The sequence below is a fragment of the Amblyomma americanum genome, chromosome 1 (assembly GCF_052857255.1).
Source record: "Amblyomma americanum isolate KBUSLIRL-KWMA chromosome 1, ASM5285725v1, whole genome shotgun sequence".
Lineage (NCBI taxonomy): Eukaryota > Metazoa > Arthropoda > Arachnida > Ixodida > Ixodidae > Amblyomma > Amblyomma americanum.
In genome coordinates this window covers 17,324,284-17,341,366 of record NC_135497.1, presented here as the reverse complement: position 1 = coordinate 17,341,366, position 17,083 = coordinate 17,324,284, and positions in this window count along the sequence as shown.

Genomic DNA, 17,083 nt, shown 5'->3' with positions numbered 1-17,083 from the left:
CAATCAGACCGGCACTAAGTTTGCATCGGTTAAAGAGTTGTGACCTAAGCTCCATATGTATGATGAAATAGGTCAGTTTACAGTACCTAATAGCAGTAAGCATGCTGAAATTAACTGTATATGCAGCAGCTATATATCTAGAAAACATATACTGGCCATGTTTCAAAGCCCGACATCGGCCCAACCCGGTGTGCAATAGTTTCAGGGCAAAACTGGTTGCACATCGCACTTCTACGTCTGCCCAACCTAGCTAGCAAACCTCGTGCCAAGCGACATGGCATCCGATCATGGCCTGGTCGCTTGCCGAGCATGCATTGCCAACCAAGAGCCGGGAAGCGGCCGATGGATTTGGATCGTGTGGAACAAAACAATCGAGAAGTGCCGCTTAGTAACCGTGACAGAAGCCACAGACGCTCTACAAAGAGCTGCAAGCATTCCACTTTGTTGCGGGGCTGTGGAAGCTGACGACATGTCTCCAGGCACGGATTGAGAACAGAGAAGGAGTAGTCTTCAGTGTGAAGGGCATGGGCAAATCAACAAAAGAAGGTGAGACAGGACAAGAGTAAAATTATTGTGAAGCATAGCTTTATCAGCATGTGCATGTTCTGCTGTCATTTAGTGTTTATCTGCAGAATGATCACTGCCACTTTTGAGTGGTGCTTTTTAATTTCTTGTTTTGAGTTAGTAGCAATGCACTTGAAGAACACGGACACGAAAATGAGTGCTTCTTGTATGCGTTTTTTCCTTTCACCGTATTTGTCAAGGGCTCTGCTTATTAATAACTAAATCGTGAGTTGTCAACTAGTTCATCAGTACCTCCTAGGAACCCAAGTCATTTTCTGTTATTTCTATGAATTATTTTACCAAGCAAATAGAATTACAGTATGTGTTACAGTCATTATAAGTCCTGGTGCATAATCTTTTGGCTGCACATGTAGTGTAAGTTATAATATGCACTTGTAGGCAGCCACTTTGGATAGCGTCTGTTAGATATGGAAGCATCTCAATGTTATTTCAATAAACATTTCAAAAAATTGCAGGGCAACCCTGCATGTCCTGCAAGTACCTGCAGAAAGCTCTGCAAACCAGAAAGTGTCGCCTTGAAAGGAAAATGACAAAACCCTGCAATACACCCCGCAAGCTGCAAGCCATTGAGAGGAAAGTCAAGAGGCGACAGTCAGCTGTTGACACTCTTAGTAACAGCATTGCTAGAATGAAGGCAGCCACAGCAACAAGAACTGAGGACATCTTGGAGCAGAAACTGCAAGACCTGTCTAGAAAACAGCAGTTTACTGTAAAGCATTGCTTCAAAGTGAATGGCTTTGTTGACTTTGGCCCTTATACACCACCAGAACAGAAGCACTTGCCATGCAACCACGGCCTGGTTGTCATGTTTTTACCCCTAGTAGGAAGCTGGAGCCAGATTCTTGGAGCATTTGCTACCCATACTAATATCAAAGGAGAGCTGCTGGCAAAGATCATTCCCGAGGCAACAATCTTGGCTGAGAATGCAGGACTTTTTGTTGATTATGTAACGTGTGATGCTGCAGCGTGGAACCGGAAGATGTTGCGAATAATGGGTGTGCGAGCAAATTCAACAGACATACTTGCCAAGAGGAAACACCCATCGGATGCCAACAGACACCTACATTTCCTGTCTGACTTTCCTCACCAGGTGAAGAATGTTCGCAGCAGACTTCTGACTACAAGCTTCCACACACCAGGTGGGCTGGTAACTCAAATTTTTGATAAACACATTGGAAATGAATGATCTGTAGTGTCTTTTAAAGTATATGTCACCGAAAGTTATCAATTGGTAATGAATCTAAAGCAACTATGTGCACAGGATTTGTAGAAATACCTGTTAAGCACTGTCTTTATGTTAAACATTAAGCTCGTTGCTCTAACAATAAATTTAGCCAAATGCAACCATAACACGAGCACCCTGTATAAAAAAATTATAAAAAGAACAAATATGCCCTTATATCTTGTCCAAGAAAAGTTTCAGTAACACAGCTTGCCAGACCCGACAGCTGGACGAAACCACCCTTCCTGGACGAGATTGTCAAGTTCGGCTGGCAACCGGAGCCATATACATCCGCCCACCCCGCTATCAGCGTTGGAAGCGCGGGATATAATCTGCAACCGGACAGCGTTTTCTTGGGGCACGACACCGCTTTCAACATGAAGCACTCACCGTTCGTGTTCTTCCAGGTTAGTTACAATGATGACCCTTTATCTGCTAAAACCTCGAATCGTTTTTTGTTCGTGGTGTCGTGCCCCAGACACTGGTTGCATGTTCTTACGGGTTGTAAGACTAGAATGGCACTCTGTATTAGCAGCATCCTGTTAGCGCTCTCTGGAGACGTAGAGTCAAATCTCGGTCCGCCTGGCACCGATCAAGAAAGCGTCCTGACAACTGTACTCGAGACAGTCCAGAGAATTGAATCTGGCCAGGATGGTATCAGGAATGACCTACGCGCCCTAAAACAATGGCAGGCATCAGTGGACGTTGAACTAAAACAGCTATCTGCCAGAATTCGCACAATCGAGGTCGAAATGGTAGAAATGAAATCTACCATTTCTACGCCATCCACAGAACTGTCTACAATAGGTCCCTCAAATATAACCGAGCAATTAAAGATAATTACCTCACGATGTGACGACACAGAAAACAGACTTCGCCGCTCTAACCTACTTTTCTTTGGTATACCTGACAACGAGTCCGAAACATGGTCTAGCTCAGAAACAAAGGTGTTGGAGCTGTGTGCGGAACACACCTTGGCTGCACACTTGAGCCAACACAAATTGAAAGGGCTCATCGGCTTGGTCGATACCAACCAGAGAAGTGTAGGCCGATCATCGTCAAGTTTGCTCACTACAAGGACAAACAGCAGATCATAGATAAAGGTCACAAGTTTAAAGACACACAGTATGTCGTTCGCGAAGATTTTTCTTTCCCAACACGCCTGGCCAGGAAAAAACTGATAGATTTCGCAAAGTCGGAGGGCGGATCGTTTAAGCTTAGGGTCGATAAACTGCGCATGAACGACACTGTATATATGTACGACGCTGCTTCTGACACTGTCAAACAATGTACCCGATAGCAAAAACGAAGAGCGGTTGTACACAATTCTGACTATCAGCCACAACCTTCATACGGCGGCACTGCCCACCCTTCGCTTTCCATATCTTTCACTAACATACGTAGCATCCTTCCAAAGCGCACCGAACTTTACTCATATCTTGAAGATAGTAACTCTGACATATTAACTTTAACAGAAACGTGGCTGCACTCGGATATAACTGACGACGAAATCTTACCTGACTCTCGTGATTTTGTTATTTACCGGAATGACAGACCTAATAAAAGAGGAGGTGGCGTGATGATCGCCATAAAAAAACACATTCCTTCCTTTCGTGTTAACATTTCGTCCCCTCTAGAAATTTTATGGGTTTGCATCATGTCCTCATCGCTTAAGTCTCTTCTTGGCATATGTTACCGACCACCAGATAGTTCAGACTCTTTCGTAACAAATTTGCATGCCAACCTCTTAGATATAAGAAGTAACTTCCCAAAGGCCGACATTTATTTATTCGGTGATTTTAATTACCCGAATATCAACTGGAATACCTTAACTGCATCGGCACAGGACTCACTTAATTTCGTTGAACTAACATTAGACTTTTCTTTAACTCAGCTAGTTTCTCAACCTACGCGCGACCTTAACATATTAGACCTTGTTCTCACATCGGCTCCAGACAATATAAGCCCGATCTCCCTCACGGATGGTTTCAGTGATCACAAACTGCTCCATTTCACTCTGAAAATGCCGTCACACCAACGCAGACCACCTCAGAAATATATCTTCGACTATAACAGAGCGAACTACGATGCCATTAACCTCGGCTTACAAACATTCTGTGATTCCTTTCTGCAATCCTTTCCTAATCAATCTGTTAACGAAAACTGGCGTCACTTTAAAGATAAGCTCACGCAGTTAATGAACACCTATATACCCCGCATATCTTTCCGTGCTAACTCATCTAAGCCGTGGTACCACAGGAACCTGCGTACGTTGATGAACAAAAAAACGACTTTTTAAAACAGCTAAACGGCTCAAAACACCCGCATCATGGGAAAAACATAAAAACGCTGATAAAGAATACTGCGCGGCCATACGGAAAGCTAGGCATAAGTTCATGGCTCACGATCTGCAATCCCTCCTTAAGCACAATCCAAAAAAATTTTGGAAAACATTATCACCTTCTGAAACTTCTTCAGATTTTACGTTGATTGATGAGGCTGGAGACCCCATTGCTCAAGATGAACGCCCTCAGACTTTCAATAACTTTTTCGCCAATATGTTCACGAAGGAAGACTATTCCAATATTCCATCGCCATCAGAATATGACTATGACTACATGAGCCCAATAGACGTTACTGTTGATGGCGTTGTGACATTGATTAACAATCTGAAATTAAGTACTTCATGTGGTATTGACGGGATTAATTCGAAAATTTTGAAACATACCGTGGCTCATTCCAGCGTCATACTCACTCATATATTTCGGCAATCACTTTCAACAGGCGAGATACCATACGAGTGGAAAATTGGAAAAGTTATTCCAATTTTCAAATCCGGTGACCGAACTGACGTTGCTAACTATCGCCCAATATCTCTGACATGTATATCTTGCAAACTTCTTGAACACATCATTGCATCTAACACGGCATTACATTTAGAAGGCAACGGTTTCTTCTTTTCAAAACAACATGGGTTCAGAAAAGGGTTATCATGTGAAACACAACTACTCGAATTTACTAATGAGCTTTTTCACGGTATGGACGAAAATCTTCAAATCGACTGTATATTCCTAGACTATGCTAAAGCCTTTGACCGCGTTTCACACTGTCGTTTAATAGCGAAACTCTCATCATTGCGCCTCGATTCATTAACAATTTCTTGGATAAGAAACTTTTTATCATTTCGAAAACAATTCACTTCTATTGATAACCATTCATCCCATTTAATTGATGTAACATCAGGCGTACCGCAAGGTAGTGTAATAGGCCTGTTACTTTTTCTGATTTGCATCAATGACCTCCCATTAGGCATTACCTCAACACTCAGAATGTTTGCAGACGATTGCATTATTTATCGCAAAATCCGCTCCTTTAATGACCACATCGCCCTTCAAGAAGATCTACATCGCATTAATAACTGGTGCTCATCATGGCTAATGTCCCTTAACACTGATAAATGCCAGTTAATGACATTTGGCCGTAAACGGTCTAATCACCTTTTCACTTACTCGCTTAACAATAGTCCAGTCACTCTTGCGTCATCGTACAAGTACCTTGGCGTTCACTTTTTATCTAATCTCTCATAGAAAACCCACATAGAAAAAATTGCAGCCAAAGCTAGCCGTACATTAGGTTATTTAAAGCGTAACCTCAGAGGTGCGCCTTCTTCCACACGCCAGCTCGCATATCAGACATTCGTCCGCCCTCAAATTGAATACGCATCTTCCATTTGGTCACCTCACCAGCAGTACCTAATTAATTCCCTAGAGCGCGTACAAAATCGTGCCGCTCGCTTCATTTCTCGCAACTATTGCCGACATTCCAGTATAACTAACATTAAGGCTTCGTTATCCCTTCCATCCTTAGAATCTCGCAGAACAATAGCACTTATCTGCCTCTTCCATAAAATTGTTTACAGCCATCATTCCTTCACACTACCCCTTACAAAACCAGCCCGCACATCTCACCGATTGCATAATCACCTCAGTTTTAAGCGCCTTTCAGGAAGGACCACTGCATTCAACTCATCAGCCCTGCCCCGTGCAATCATTTATTGGAATAGTCTTCCTGATAATATTGTTCACATCTCAGATCATGTTATTTTCAAAGAAAAAATAAGTAGCATTTTCTTCTGAAGTGTGTTCTGTAGTGCGTTTTTCAATCTAGTTTTTCAATTTAGTTCTATTTTCTGGTTGGTTGCTTGTTCTTTGTATAACGATGTTAAAATAACCATGTTCTACTTGCTTCTTTTTCCCACCCCAGTTATGTAACCCCCCTCACATAATACTCCAGTCGGAGCCCGTGAGGTATTTGAATAAATAAACTTCTGACTCATAAATATATTATGCAGAAATGGCCAATATTTTTTTCTTTTAGTATGATTTATGAGCACATCCTTGCTGGAAATTAGAGTGAAACATTATCTTAATCTTCTAGTATGATATTTTCTTGCCTTTAAGCTCCCTGTGTCACTTTGATCAAAATGGCTGTGGAAAATATTTGTGCTTAAAATTTCAGTTTTTGTAATCTGTATTATTTATGACAGAAAACTAATACATTAATTGCCGCGTTTTACTTAATCTCAGGTCTCTCTGCAACCACTTTGAGAGGCTTTCACACTCGACTCAAACAACTTAACAATGAAGGCTATGCCTCAGCTTACTAAAGTTCATTTAGAACCAAACAACTTTGAAAAAAATGCGATGCTCCTATATGCATTCCAGATATTCAGCTCTCCATCATTAAGAGGCATTCAGCTGTACAAAGGGCATATGAAGCACGCTGTAGAAACGTTGAACCAACCCAAAAGTTCTTTAGGTAAGAGTTCTCTGTATAATCAGGCTGCTTACATTGAATTATTATTACGTTCTTGTTTTTAAGGGCACTTCTGAAAGAAATTTTAATTTCACAATGCCTGTTTCACTACATGCAGTTTCCATTCCTTAACTATTTGTGTAAACTGTCAGGCATAATAACTGCTGCTCCTATGGATTGCACTTACTGTAACTGTTGTTGTTCTACAGGAAAATGGAGTCCCTCATCTCCATTATGACATCGCATTTTCCAGCCGAAGCCCTGAAACCAAACTCAAGCGCAAGAGCTTGGGGAGTTCTTGCAATACTTTTCAGATTGGGAAAAAGGCACTGCAAAGAAGCATTTCCCGAGTGATTCAATGGCAGAAGGGCTGTGAGTCACAATCACAAGTACCTTGGAGCTGCTCAAATATCTTCACGCAGAGCTGGGATATGCTTACTTGATGACTTCTCGCTTGAGTCAGGACAAGATAGAAAACTTTTTTGGTATTGTGAGATTGTCGCATGGATGTAACGTCAACAGCAGTTCTTGACGACGATTAACTGCCTCAGTTACTCCAACCTAGCAAGAAGTGTTTTGGGCTCGAATGTTGAGAAGGATGTATTGAGTTCATTTTTGACTGCTCAGGACCAAGCGGCAGGTTCCTACAAGCAGCAGGAACTCATCGACTTGCTCAATAACAAGGGAGATTTTGAAGGAGCAGAGGCTGCACTTGGTAGTTCAGCTGCATAGGCACTCCAGGCTATCCTTACAATGCTCAGAGGAGCTACTCGAGACTGACGTATTATGTGGCTGGGTATGCTGCCAGGAAGTCTGTACTAAAGACAAAATGTGATGAGTGCAAGGAACAACTCTTGTTGACTGCTTGTGAAGGGGAGCGCTGGGGTGTTGGTCTGGCTTCACCAATCCGTTGTAACAATGGGGGGGTCTGCTATATATCTATCAGTAAAGCTATTTAGATTCATCAGCGCCCTCAAAAACAGCCCTATGGGCTGTTTCAGTAACACTGAGCTCCACCATGACAGCCATCATAGACGAGAAAGGCATGGGCAGTGTTGGCTGTGATGAGCACAAAAGCTGTTGACGGCAAACTTGACAGGTTTCTATATTGTAACAAGACTCTAATTTTATGTTAAGGGGCTTAACAAGTCTCGTGACATTGCATGGAGGAGGGTACAGCAGCACTTAAAGCTGAGCCATTTATGAATACTAGCTATATTGCTTCTACGAAGCAGCGACAAGTGCTCCAGTTGCACTGCCAGCCTCTGGTGCTCTGTGCCCTCGAAGCACTGTCTTTGTTTAGTGAATACCATGTACATTTTTGTCTGTGTGAACTTTTTTCCAGCTCTCTGCAAATAAAGTGTATGTTTTCATTTACACATTTAAGCATTTTATTTGTCTTCTTTCAAATTTAGACTAAACAAAAGGCATGCATATTTAAACATATTTGAGAAGCTGGCCACAATTAATAGATTATTTAGATGTCTTACCAAATTACGTTTAGGGCAAGGTTATAGGTGTAACTCACCGGGTTTAGTTACCCGTTGCGGTAGTGCGATTATTCCATGGAAACAAATCCAAATTGAGTCTCGCAGAGGTGGGAAATGTTTAACACATATCATGTTTTTAAGAGGCAGCATTACTCTGGACAAATGCTGATTTCTTATTCAAATCGACATGAAGCACTTAAGTGCTCTATTGAGGCAACTGCTGGACTGATTAGAATGAAATTTGTTCCACTAAAGAGAGTGTGTTAAATTAAAGCAACTGTGTGCTGAATTTCGATTTCAGGCGCAGTACTCTACAGAAAACCACGAAATTGAGCGCGCTAAAGAAAAAATGAAACAAAGCTTATAAACCTGTAAATCTGCTTGTAAACTGCGTCTGTTGGAGCCTCTCGAGTGGACAAATGAGAAATATAAGTGTACAGCTTGGAAGAAATATTTACGATGTTTACGAAGATTTTGCAACATTCTTTCTCTGAAATTACGGATATATTTGAGAGTAGTGTATAATACATCAATTCTGTGAACTGTAAATGTGCCAATCGATTATTGCAGTATAGAAATTTGTGACATTTTTGTTTAGTACTGAGTTAAATTTGATGCTTGCCTTTTTTTAGTTTCTCGATATTTGTACGAAAAAGACTGACTGCACTCAACAAGCACACGTGGCGACACTCGAGCGGAAGGGCATAGACGGATTCTCAACGGAACCTTCTCAATCATTTTCTGCACGTATCACATGTATAAGCGAGCCGTCAGCAAGCTCACACCGAGTAGTGCCCGATGTCCTCCTGCTAACGTCCACTCGGAAGCCTACGTACGGGTCGCAAAAAAAACGACGCGCACAGATGCCATTTCTCTATCGTTGTCGCAGCCCGAGTTGGTTCTGTATTTTGGCGGACCGCCGGCGTACCAATCCTTTCGAAAGCATGAAATGCCACCTGAAAGGATCATCAGGCATGTGCAAGGGATCCTCACGTATTCGACCGCCGATAACGATCACTCAACAGTGTGCACACAAAGGAAGCAAACGGTGGAACCCCCAAGTTTACACTGAAGTGAACAACAGCATCTCGGTGCCACGGACGGCCGGCTCACCTTCACTTGATTGACAGCTCATGTGACATGTGCAAAAACCGCGGTACCACCTCCACGAGATGTCATCACGCTGGCGGTGACGACACGCCACCAGTTGCGCACGACAGCCCGAGGCGGCCGGCGGTGAAGCGAACCGGTCCAAAAGTGAACCGTGTCGGCCCTTTGGCTGATTGAAGCTAAGGTTGCCATGAGTTTAATAGCGATGAGCTTGGTAAATACCCTGTAGGCAACGGACAGCTCATCGGTCGGTAATTTTTCAAGTCATTGACGTCCCCTTTCTTATTCCTAATGTCATGTTAGCCTTCTTTCATGATTCCAGGGTGGCCAGTTTTTCTAGCACAATCCAGCTCTCCAGATGCAATCCTCACAAGCTGCCGTCCCCTTTTGCACTGATTCGAATGCTTTCTTTATTTCCTCTTTCGTTGCCAGCGGGATGTCCAATTCCTTCGAACTGCTTTCTCCGGCAGTATTGTCCTGATTAATTTGGCTACTACATAGATTTATGTAGAACCCCTCGGCTACCTCAGGGTGCCTTGGTGGGTAGGAATCTGCGTTGGAGGGAGTGTGGTGAATGTGTGGCACTTAAACCACGTAAATGCATACGTAAAGCTTTGGAACAAACGTATACACTACACAAAGACACTTGTTCCTGGGCACTCGTGTTGTGCCGCACTTATGACATCAGGTGCATACGTAAGAAAGTCGGGTTTCAGAAATATGCATGGTTATTTTTGTGTCTGTGCGAAGCTTGCATATTATTTCCTGTAGTTATTATTACCAGGTAAAGGCTAAGGTAAGGAGGGGCAAGACTGAAAAATGGTACAACAGCCCGACCCAGGTCTCAACATCATTCACATGCACTAGGAGGGCAACACTGCAGGAGATAGGAAACAATAGCACCAACAAGTACGAGTAAAACTTTCTCAGCAAATAAAGTTGGATGAAGTTCAGCGCTTGCCCTGTGTCTTTCTTTCCTTGTGTTCATCTCCGTTGACGCTATTGTTTCCTGTCTCAAGTAGTATGCACCATCTAGCCCAAATTGAACTTCTTCCAACTATACTGCAGGAGCAAGTGCAAAACAAATGTGCAAACACTAATTATATTTGCATTCAGATCACGGCACAAAAGCCGGTGAAATGTAGCTCATGCAGAAAGTATGGGTGGAAACAAAAATATAATAAGCCAAAAATATGCTCATCAAATAATACACAGCATTAATAAAATGCACAGCATGAAAGAAACCAGCAGCACAAGTGCAACAAAAAATGCCCATCAAACAATACACAGCATTAATAATAAAATGCACATCATGAAAGAAACCTGTAGCACAAGTGCACCATGCAGGTCATTATGAAAGGTCATTATCTAAATTCAGAAGTTGATTTAAAAATAGACCTCGAACATTTACATAAACCATAATACTCTCCATCTTGGGCCACAAAAGCTATTCTTTGATTAGGGTACTATCAAGGTGAAAAATTGAATTGAAAATTGGCTTTTGAGAAAAGAAAATGGTGCAGTAACTGGCTCACATGTCTCAGTGGATACCAGAACCGCCCCGTGAGGGAAGGGATAAAAGAGGCAGTGAAAGAAGAAAGGAAGAAAAAGGTGCCGTAATGGTGATCTCCGGAATTATTTCGGCCACCTAGGAGTCTAACGTGCACTGACATCGCACAGCACATGGGCGCCTTTTGCATTTTGCCTCCATTTATCATGGTGCACTAACAATTTTCAACGGGTTGATAACATGTAAGGTTATTATATAAATGCTAGAAAAAACACGATTTTTTTTCACTGGCAGGATGGAGTTAACACTTTATAAATTGTTCTGTGAAGCGTAATGCCTTGATTGGTCATCCACTTGCACCAATTACGTGCACTTAATTACTATGAAGTTTGTAAATAAGTAGTGCATTTTTGCATTCCAAGCAAAGATATCCCAAGAATTGACACTACGTCATTTTTGCAGATTGTGTTTGCTTTTATTTTGGTTACTTCAGAAAGGAAGGTTAGTATAGAGTTGATTTGCTTGAAAAATACAAGAAAATAAAAAATTTGCCATGACTTCTCAAATTTACTTCTGCCTGGTGCTTTGATTATATAAACACAGGTTTTGTGCTTTTATACCTATTTATGAAGCACTTGTCAGAATTTTTTCACCCACATATGACACAACGTGAGCATTATTACTGATGTATAACATATTGCAGATGTCTTATGAAAACTAATAGGCAAGTCGGTTTTCTTGGTGTGCTATGCCTGGTACCCTTATCTGAACAAATTGCTAGATTTATATCTGCATTCTGAGTTCTGGATGCATTGGGTGTATGGGGTGTAGCTCAGAAGCTGTATAAGCAAAGGTCCTAACCTTTCCACCTATAGCCTAGGCAGGTCCAAGAAAAACATATGCGTAATATTGACCTATTAACAAGAAACACGCATTTATTAACGATTTTTGCCCTGCTGCTCAGAAATGATTATACAGTTTCTACTTAAGCTTAATAAAGAGAACTGCTAAAATTTTTGGGCAATACTATAAATTAATTGCACCTGCATCTATGTTTTTGATCTTCTGGCTGTGTTTCTGCACTAGATACACAGAGGTCTCAGCAGTTAATTGACTCTGTTTGCCAGCAGAATTACACTGAAGAAGAAGAGCAATGATACATGCAGCTGTTAAAATGGTAGCTGGATTCTGATTTTTTTTTCGTTCTAAATCATCACCCTCAACTTAACGTGAAACACTTTGGTCTGTCTCTAGCTATTTCGTTTCAAGAACAGCAGAAAAGAGCATGAGAAAAGCATCATGGCCTAGGTGAAGAACCGGTTCACAGAAAAAAAAAGAGCGGCCAGATAAATAGGCCAAAATGGTTTATGACAGGGCTCCTAGTTGACTGCATTTGGAAGAGAAAGATAAGACTATTTTTTTCAATGTAAGCCTGTGTCATAAACACAGTTTTGCCTCAAGCTGCTTAATTAGACCTGTTCTTTCGGACATATTCAAGTAATTGCCTAGTTGCAGCAAATATCAAACAAAAGCTTGTAAAACAGCTGTGGCAATGCAGTGACAGAACTGGCAGTTAGAATAATTTCTCAGATTAGTGAGGAAGGCAAGTAAAAGAAAGTGACCCCATGCCGTGTAAAAGAAATATATGTCTGGGTACTACTTCATTTATGGTGGAATGAAAATCATGGTCAACAGTAACATCCATGAACCTCACCACATGTCCTGTTATCAAAAAATAGCCACGCGCAGTTTTTAATGCACAAGTATGCAGCTGCAACGAAGCCAGTACTTGCGTGCATACAACAGCTAATGGCTGTTCATGTATATTCCCATCAGATGCCTAAAGAAAGTTTAACTCCAACATATAAATGCAAAAGTCTTGATAATAAGGAATACTGAAGAATTACAAGAAGTAAAGCCTTTTTTTTTTTTGTTGTCTTCTTTACATATAGAAATGAAACAAAATGAATTTGTAGGAAGCCTCTTGGATAAATGTATAGCTAAGTATATTTATAAATATGGCTGCAGTATGGTTAAAAGGAGTCTTTAGCAAATGCAGCATGCAGAAATTACCAGACAAACCATGTTAGCTTTTGATAAATCTAAAACAATTAATGTGCAGAGATTGCTACATATATCTTATTTGCACGTTATTTGTTACAGGCCGCTCTGCAATCAGAAGACTGCGATGTTTTCATTTCGTGTGCTACACATAAACAACATCATCAATTAAATAGAAAGCTGCGTGTAACTATTTGTCATGTTCTGTTATGGCAGTCTAAAAACACTGCCATACAAAACCACTATCCTGTTTTCCAGCAATACAACCACGTGATTGCTGTAACTTGCCACATTTTCAAATTGTGCAAACATTATTGCATGGATGGGGTCACAACCTTTCTGCTTCTTGAAGGTTGCGTTGCTTTCTTGGAAATGCTTGGGAAACCTTTATCATCTTTTTATAGTAATACTAACAACATTCATGTGTAAGGCATATAACTGCTGTACGCATGCCTCTCTACATGCTAATAGTTTAAAACACAGAGACAAGAAAAAGGACAACACAAGGGTAGATAGTACGTTTGTAGTCCGCAATCTCCTGCCTATTGTCTTTTTCTTTCGTAAACCCCGAAAGCATCCCAGCCTGCTCAGTCCCCTCTCTCCATGCTTACACAGACAATTTTACAACTATCCTGAAAGTTATCCCCACAACAGATACCTGAAGAGTGTGGAATTTATTTAGGAAAAATTGCCTTTTAAGTCATCAGCACAGTTTATAAGTGCGTGAGAGGTCCTCTGACTGTGGGTATTCAGTAACAGCAGAGCATGGCAGACGGCCTAAAAGTCTGAGATCAAGCCATAGCTGCACTGCAGCCTTTCTCTCTCAAAAGTCTTTTATGAACTAAAGTGGGGAACCACATTAGTTCCTTCGTTGTATATGATGCAATCATTGTCAAAATAAAAAATTAGACACATGGTTAATATTGTAACAGTTGTTACACTGAAAAGGAACTGCAGCGGCTGAACGAGGGCACCAGAGAAACGGCCCTACACTTCAGCGTCGTCTACTTCTAGAGGCTGCGATCTCTTTCTTCTTCTACTTCCAAACCTCGTGTCACTGCCCCCTCTTCAGGAGCATCGCCCCGATGCGGTGTTACCGTCAGACCGAATAGCAGGGAGAAAAAGTGTTCAAGAGGTACACCACGAGTCTGACATCAGCCTGAAAGTCACTCGGGGGGTCGCTCGTAGTACAGCTTCATTCGCACCATATGCACAACGTCGCTGCGCTTGCAGTTGTGCGATGAACGAGCTGGCGAGGCTGGTGCAACTTCGTACGTTACGTCGCTGAGGCGGCGAACAACAAGGTAAGGGCCGAAGTAGCGGCGCAGTAACTTTTCGGACAGCCCACGACGACGAACGGGCGTCCAAACCCACACATAGTCGCCTGGGTGGTAGGTAACGTAGCGGCGTCCAAGGTTGTAGCGGTCAGCATCGATCTGCTGCTGACGGTGAATGCGGTGTCTGGCCAGTTGCCGTGCTTCTTCCGCGCGCTGAACATAGGTGGCGACGTCGACAACAAGTTCACTCTCACTGTCAGGGGGGTCCACGGGTAGCATAGCATCGAGGGGGGTGGTAACCTGTCGACCGAAGACTAATTCGAACGGAGTGAACTGCGTCGTCTCTTGCTGCGCGGTATTATACGCGAATGTTGCGTATGGTATGTTGCGAGAGGTACGGGGATCGATACCCCGCACCTCCACCAGATGTGTAACAGTTGTTACACTGAAAAGGAACTGCAGCGGCTGAACGAGGGCACCAGAGAAACGGACCTACACTTCAGCGTCATCTACTTCTAGAGGCTGTGATCTCTTACTTCTTCTACTTCCAATCCTCGTGTCACTATTATCAAGCACAGTTTGATGGTTTCTCTTTCAACTCTGAGGTTGTTATACAAGGAATAAATACAAAATATAAGAAAAAGTAGTGCAGCACATATATGACTACCAGTGAAAGACAACTGCTCAATAAGAGCGTGCAGAATTTCAATACTACAGACATGCAACAAATGGAAAAACTATTCCTCAGTCATATTCTGCAATGCAGAATCCATGGCTGCATCAAGGTAATGGCGAATTAAGTGTGGCATTTCATTCCTTTGATGAAAGAAATGAATAATAACATTTGTTGAACAATTACAAAATAATTTTGATAGCAGTAGGCACAGTCTATACATGTTACAAAAACAAGATAATGCCAAGGTTTTTTCAGTGACTGACATACAGCAGCACTTTCAAGGCTTTCTTCACTAATTTAATTTCTAGCTGTGTTACATAAGTTTAACACTAAGTTGCTAAAGATGTTCATCATATGAATGTTGTTAACAGCAAATGTACTAATGGTATAGAAAAACAATGGATTTATGGAGACGTTAAATAGGTGGACAAGAAGGCCTATTCCGAATAACTCGATTTGTGAATTGTTTACTGCTTTTATAACACTACTTGTTTTCACACTGATTTAAAAATAATACATTCATGACTGTTTGAGAGAGACAGAATAATGGCAAGGTACGGAGGGTAAATAAGCAATGCCCGGTTACATTACTGATATTAGTCGTAGAAGCCTGAACGACAAATTGGTGAAAATAGCAGATGTCACAGTTATGATTGCAGCTGCGTTCTGATCCACACCATTTTCAACTGATCGGCACTTTTTCTAATATGTATCAATGATTTACCTCAAAGCTCTTCTTAATTTTTTATATGAATGACACTACATTATATCTCCATCTCACACACCTGTCTTTAAAACGATGGGCAAACCATTGCCATCTAATGGCATGACAACCTGTTGCAAAAATTATTCTAGTGAAACGTATTTAACATTAATGCTCTGTCGCAATAGATGCCAAGGCCGTTCATTTAATTACTTTATGTACTGCTAATGTTCACCCATGTACACAAATGCCAAGTGTCTTACATCTAAATTTTTTTCTGGTAATCTGTATGTAATGAAAATTTAGTTATATATTTTCAGCCACAAATTTCACCTACTATGCTGCCCTTTTAAACCCAGTCACTTTGCATATTGTTCCCCTCTAAAGAGGTAATGCATACAGGGTGCATCTAAGAGCCCCCTGTCTTCATACTACAGTAGACTCAATTCAAGACGAAATTCAAGGGACCATAACATTTGTTCATCTTAAAGGAGCGCCCTTAATAAAGGTACATGAGCGACTTGATACTAGGCGTATCCATATATATGCTGCATAAAAACAATGCACGACAGAGTGCTAGGATAATTTCAAAAAGAATATTAATTGCACTGCATGCACAAACTATGCGTGAAGTACGAGCTTGTTCTTGGCCTCAGTACGCGCAACAAGCTGAAGACTGAGACATGCATGCGTGAACAAGCTATTGTTACCCTACTTGAAAATGGCATTAGGTCTAGTTTTCTGTTTTTCAGTCTGTTTCTCACTGCATCCCAAAGCAGCTATTTGTGTATTTTTTTTTATTTCTGCTATCCTGCTCCTAGCGCTTCGAAGCTAGTGCCCAGCAGGGTATATACCCATATCATATCTCGCTCCCTCTGCAGCGCACCCACTCGGCGAACAGGCACACCACGTGTCTTTCCGTACGACGCAGGCAATGCACGCTGTGCCGCATGTTGCGACGCCGCGTCACTTGAAAATGCGGCCCCGCAGTTTTTAGGCACCAAGGCAACAAGCAGCCGCACTTTGTGCATACGTGGTTTTTAGTCTGTGGGAGTGGGAGGCAACGCGCACGCGATGCCCAAATTTGACCATGCCAGATCTCTGCGCCAGCGCAGATGGGTGGAATCCCTTGCCCTCCCTTTCCGGGCTGGAAAGGAGGCTTTCCCCGCCAACGAGTGCGCTTCGACAAGACGGCTTCCCCGCACTTGTTAGCGAACGTGCGCGGAAGCCATCATGTGGGAGGTGATCTTTCTTGTGCAGGTGCGTTTTGTATATTTTTTTCTTTCCTTGATAGACGTACGCCCCGTGAGGGCCGTTAGACAGGGTCGCCGTGGTTCGCGGTGACTGCGAAAGGTCGTCTTTGCGAAACAGTTTGGCTTAAGCGGATGGTTTCTTTTAATATTACAAGGAACACGCGCGAGACAGTTTGGCTTAAGCGAATGTTTTTTTTTTTTTTTAATCTTACAGGGAACATAGTCAACCGCATTGTTCATCTTATCCGAGAACTTGTCTCAATCGTGTTTGTCTTAATAACGGCAGTCTACTGCATAACCACAGCATTCTTCTATTATCACCTCAGCTGAAGCATGTCACGTTTGCCTGTTTTTCGCAGTAGCACAAAAATTGATATTATT